Consider the following 6,789-nt stretch of genomic DNA (forward strand, 5'->3'; position numbering starts at 1 on the left):
TGGCAATGTTCGAATCTGATGGGGATTGCCTACGTATCATGACACCGCATGAATCAGATCTTGCGTAGTTCGGGAATACCGGGAACAAAGTACATAAGATAGCTCTTTTTTTTCTTTGGGAATTTTTGAAAAGAAGACTTCTTAAAGGAGAAAGAAAATATTTTTTTTGGATTTTGATTGATTTGTTTTTGAATTTTTGGAAGAAAGACTTCTAAAGAAGGAAAAAAACATATTTTTGGATTTTGATTTGCAAATTTATTTATTTATTTTTTTAAATGAAAGACTTCGGAAAAAAAAAATATTTTTGGATTTAATGATTTTTTTTCTTGAATTTTCTAAGGAAAGAATTCTAAGAAGGAATTAAGGAAAGGAGAAATATTTTTGGATTTTTTGAAAATTGAGGGCCGGAACTGATGAGGTTTGCCTACATATCTCACATCCGGTGAGAATTAGACCCGCGTAGTTCGGTTAAAATAAAATAATAAAAAAAGACCTTTTTGAAAATTATGCTTTTATACACTAGAACACTTCAAAATTTTATTCTTAAAAAAAAAAGTATTTTATGAAAACTTGGAGGAGATTTTCTCTTTCTCTCTCCCATGTTCAATTAATATATCCTAAAGTTGATAAACACTTTAGTAAAGCCTACCAAATAATGTTACATATAGCAGAGAAAAATGAACATGTTGGTCTAAAAAATTGGTACATGTCCTAAACGGGCCCAACCTTTGTGCCGAGTACCGTTAAGTCCAATGCACATGATTCAAATAAGGCGTAGCCTATTAGGGATATCTGTTGCTTGTGTCTTGTTCTTGTAATTTTTCAAATCCTAATGGAGATGATATCTAGACATGGCTTTACCCGGGCGGACAACCCGAGCCGAGGAGTGTCAAGCGTCACTAGTAGTAGAACAACACTGACTAGCTAACGTCTCTTTCGCCTAAACATGTATGACTAAATCCTTCACCAGAAGCTGGTAGGCTAACTGGCTTTATCTCAAGACAGAAATTTTGTGATGCTGGTAGGCAAACACAACATAACTACCTAATAGAAGACTCAGAGGGGTGCGAGAGAGGAAACAGTTTATATTACAGTTCAAATAAATATTAAAGCGGTAAATAAGTGATAAATAGCACATTAGGCTCCCAAACACAATAATATCCAAAACATGATAAAAGCCAAACAAGAATCAATTTACAAAGCTCGAATTCTTATTAATTCTCCCCATCAGAGTCGCCAGAGTTGTCACACCTCTTTTTTCCGGCAACCCTATTATGAGGTTGAGTTTGAAGAGTTTTTCCAATTAAAGTAACATTTTGAAAAGGGATTATTTATTATTTAGAGATGCCACTTGGAATTGAGTTTTGGTGTTCCAAGTCACCTTTTATTTCAATCCCTTATCAAACGGAAGGTTTGACTCCTTATTTATAGTCTACGAAAACAAAAGAGTGAGTAAGGAATTCTGTTCACTGAGGGGAAGGTGTGAGGCACCCCTCGGGTCCCGTGGTTCTAGAACGGTCACTTTATTGACTCATGTCCGGCTTAAATCAATTCTTGGCTATTCTTATATTTTATTGGTTATGGTTTACCTATTACCACTTAATTAATTATTGTATTTTATTAATTGTGTTCACCAAGATGCGGTACGCACACAAGGTAGTCTTCTTTGAAGTTGGATGTTAAACTAAGGTACGAGAATGTACACATGGTTAAAACATAATTATTTTAAATTGAAAGGTATCACGACGCGGGAATGCGCACATGATCCTTTTATTATTTAAGCATATTGATCCAAGGTTCGGGTATGAACACATGGGCTAATATTTAAAGCGCGTGTAAAGCTCTTATAGCTATTTTAGAGTTATTTTTTTGCTACGTTTGAGATAATTGTGAAGGCCATAGTGTCACGACCCAAAATCCCAACCTATCGTGATGGCGCCTATCTCGATACAAGGCAAGCCGATAATATCAATAAACTAAAATTTCTTTCAAGTTTGAAATATAATAATTAAATACAATACAAAATCCCACAACTACTGACACGAACACTCCCTATAACCTAGTGTCACTGGGTACTGAGCATCTAATATGAATACAAATCTGGAAAAGTACGGTCTACAATAGTCTAAGACCAAAATACAGTAATAAGGAGATAGGGAAGGAGATACAAGGTCTGCAAAATACGGCAGCTACCTCTAAATCTCCGAAAAATCAGCTTTATGGAAGAATCAACACCTGCTACATCCGGGAACACCTGAATCTGCACACGAAGTGCAAGGTGTAGTATGAGTACAACTAACTCAAAAAGTAACAATAATAAACAAGAAACTGAAGATAGCGACGATCTATACAATTATAGTTCATGTTCAGTATTTCCAGCAAAGAATAGACATGCTTTCAAATCCGACAGTTTAAGTCAAATCAATTTTTATGCAACTCAAGTTCATGTAATCCGGATATAGAATCTTTCAGAAACTTCACCATAATAACAGATAGCAACTAAGTGCATCAACCAATAAAAAACAAGTACAGCCTCTTAGGACAACAATCACTCATTAGGCTCCCAGCCCTCAGCACTCACACTCAATAGGTACCCGCGCTTACTGGGGGTGTACAGACTCCGAAGGGGCTCCTACAGCCCAAGCGCTATAATCTGCACGGCACGTGCCATAATATAAATATCTAGATCCGCACGACCAACTCACGTGCTGCACGGCTAGCTCACGTGCTATAGTATAATATAAGGATCCGTACGGCTAAATCACGTGCTATAATAATATATCTCACAATCAGGCCCTCGGCCTTTCTCAGTCATCAATCTCTCCATTCTCTCGGGCTCTCAGAAATCATGAAAAATCAGCCCAAACAACAATGATATGATGCATCAATAATGAACAATAGAGACTGAGATAAAATAATCAAGTACACTGTGACTGAGTACAATTAACAATTAAGCAAATAGTTCAACATGTACACGACCTTTGTGGGTCACAACAGTACCAACATATAGACTAAACATGGTTTCTAGTCAAATTTCACAACACATAGAGAGCACATAGCTAACAACAAGTTATTCAACTGTACAGTCTCACGGGACGGATCAAGTCATAATCCCCTCGGTGCACGCCCACACGCCCATCACCTAGCATGTGTGTCACCTCCAAAGTAATCACATGATACCAAATTCCGGGGTTTCATACCATCAGGACCAGATTTAAAACTGTTACTTACTTCAAAGCGTGAAATTCTTCACTCTACTATGGCTTTGCCTCGCAAATCGGCCTCCGGATGCCTCGAATCTAGTCACAAATAATTCGTTTCAGTCATTAAAATTTATTGGAATTAATTCCATAAGAAAATGCTAATTTTTCATAAAAATTCGAAATTACACTCAAACAATTTCCTGTGGGGCCCATGTCTCGGAACCCGAAAAAGTTACAAAATCCAAAAGCCCATTCCACCACGAGTCTGCCCATACTAATTTTACCAAAATCCGACCTCAACTCGACCTCCAAATCTTCAAATCTTATTTTCAAATCCCTAAGTTCAACTCCCCGATTTACACCTCAAAAATATGTAATCTAGTCGGATTATTTGATGATAATTCAATATTATAGAGTAGAAATGATCACAAGGAACTTACCTCAAGTTTTCCCGTGAAAACCTTGCTCAAAATCGCCCAACCCGAGCTTAAGTGCCCAAAAATAGCAAAAGCTCGGAACCCCTCTGTTTTTGTACTGCCCAGGGGTTTTCGCACCTGCGGCAACTTGGCCGCTTCTGCGCCAACCGCATGTGCGGAAAAGCCCCGCATCTTCGCCATTGCTCGCATCTGCGTGCCTGTGTGCGCTTCTGCGCAAGCCGGTTCTGCGCACGTCCTTCCGCATCTGCGCTCATGCAGGTGCGGAATTTCCCTCGCACCTGCGACCACTGTCCCACAGTCCATTTTCACATCTGCACTTGCCAGGCTCGCTTCTGCGAGCTCGCACCTGCGTTGGAATTTCCGCAGGTGCGATTGCATCAGAGGGCAGAAACTTCAGCTTTTTCTTCTAAGTGCGAATTGATCCGTTAACCATCCAAAACTCACCCGATCCCCTCAGAACCTTAACCAAATATACCAACAAGTCCTAAAATATCATACGAACTTAGTTGAACCCTCAAATCACCTCAAAAAACTCTAAAACCATGAATTACACCCCAATTCAAGCCTAGTGAACTTTGAAATTTCTAATTTTTACCAACGACTTCGGAACCTATCAAATCACGTCCGATTGACCTCAAATTTTACACACAAGTCATAAATGACATAACGGAGGTATTCAAATTTTCAGAATCGGATTCCGACCCCGATATAAAAAGGTCACCCCCCCGGTCAAACTTCTCAAAAATTAAACTTTCGGCATTTCAAGCCTAATTCCACTACGGACCTCTAAATAATTTTTCGGACACGCTTCTAAATCCAAAATCACCATACAGTGCTGTTGGAATCATCAAAATTCAAATTCGAGCTCTGTTACACATAGGTCCACATCCGGTCAACTTTTCTGAATTAAATTTCAATTATGAGATTAAGTGTCTCATTTCGTTCCGAATTCCTTCCGGACCCGAACCAACTAACCCGGTAAGTCATAAAACAACTATAAAGCATAAATTGAGCAGTAAATTGGGAAACGGGGTTATTATTCTCAAAACGACCGGCCGGGTCGTTACATTCTCCCCTCTAAAATAAACGTTCGTCCTCGAACGGGTTTAGAATCATACCTGGAGTATCAAATATGTGTGGATATTTGCTCCGCATCTCCTGCTCAATCTCCCAAGTAGCTTCTCCCACTGGCTGGCCTCTCTACTGTACCTTCATCGATACTATGTTCTTTGACCTCAGTTTTCGAACCTGTCGATCTAAAATAGCCACCGGCTCCTCATTATAAGTTAAATTACTGTCCAACTATACTGTACTGAAATATAGAATATGATACGGATCCCCGACATACTTTTGGAGCATAGATACATGGAACACTGAATGAACACCTGATATACTAGGTGGCAAGGCAAGTTCATAAGCCACCTCTCTAATTTTCTTAAGTATCTCAAAAGGCCCAATATACCGAGGACTCAACTTACCTTTCTTACTGAACATCAACACACCCTTCATGGGTGAGATCTTGAGCAGAACCTTCTCCCCAACCGTGTAAACAACATCACGAACCTTCCTGTCAGCATAACTCTTCTGTCTAGACTGTGCCGTGCGAAGCCATTCCTGAATCACTTTGACCTTATCTAAAGCATCCTGAACCAAGTCCGTACCCAATAGCCTAGCCTCACCCGGCTCAAACCAACCCACCGAAGACCGGCACCGTCTCCCATACAAAGCCTTATACGGAGCCATCTGGATACTCGACTGATAGCTGTTATTGTAAGCAAACTCCACGAGTGGCAGAAATTGATCCCAAGAACCACCAAAATCGATGACACAAGCGCGTAACATATCCTCCAATATCTGAATAGTGCGCTCGGACTGTCCGTCCATCTGAAGGTGAAATGTTGTACTCAGCTGAACCTGAGTGCCCAATTCTCATTGCACTGCCCTCCAAAATTGTGAGGTAAACTGCGTACCACGATCAGAAATAATGGACACCGGAACACCGTGTAGGCGAACAATCTCACGAATATAAATCCCAGCCAACCGCTCCGAAGAATAATTAGTACTAACTGGAATAAAATGTGCGGACTTGGTCAGCCGATCTACTATCACCCAAACAGCATCAAACTTTCTCAAAGTTGGTTGGAGCCCAACTACGAAGTCCATGGTAATACGCTCCCACTTCCACTCCGGAATTTCAAGTCTCTGAAGCAATCCTCCCGGCCTCTGATGTTCATACTTTACCTGTTGACAATTTACACACCGAGCTACAAACCCAACTATATCTTTCTTCATCCGCCTCCACCAATAGTGCTGCCTCAAATCCTGATACATCTTTGCGGCGCCTGGATGAATAAAGTACCGCGAACTGTGAGCTTCCTGGAGAATCAGCTCATATAAACCATCTACATTAGGGACACATAGCCTGCCCTGCATCCGTAATACACCATCATCTCCAATAGTAACTTCCTTGATATCACCGTGCTGAATGGTGTCCTTAAGGACAAGCAGATGTGGGTTATCATACTGGCGCTCTCTAATGCGATCATATAAAGAAGACCGAGAAACCACATAAGCCAATACTCGATTCGGCTCGAAAACATCCAATCTAACAAACTGGTTGGCCAAAGCCTGAACATCCAATGCTAAAGGCATCTCTGCTACCGGTAAATATGCTAAGCTGCCCAAACTTTCCCCCTTATGACTCAAGGCATCAGCCAATACATTGGCCTTCCCAGGATGATAGAGAATGGTGATATCATAATCCTTAAGCAATTCCAACCATCTCCGCTACCGCAAATTAAGATCCTTCTGTTTAAACAGATGTTGTAGACTCCGATGATCTGTATATACCTCACAATGGACACCGTACAAGTAATGCCGCCAGATGTTTAAGGCATGAACAATAGCTGCTAACTCAAGATCGTTGACTGGATAATTCTTCTCATGTACCTTTAACTGTCTGGACGCATAGGTAATCACCCTACCGTCTTGCATAAGTACTGCGCCGAGACCAATACGCGATGCGTCACAATACACAGTATACGAATCTGAACCTGTAGACAACAATAATACTGGAGTTATAGTCAAAGCTGTCTTGAGCTTCTGAAAGCTCTCTTCACATTCATCCGACCACCTGAACGGAGCACCTT

The sequence above is a fragment of the Nicotiana tomentosiformis genome, chromosome 1 (genome assembly GCF_000390325.3).
Source record: "Nicotiana tomentosiformis chromosome 1, ASM39032v3, whole genome shotgun sequence".
NCBI classification, from domain to species: Eukaryota; Viridiplantae; Streptophyta; class Magnoliopsida; order Solanales; family Solanaceae; genus Nicotiana; species Nicotiana tomentosiformis.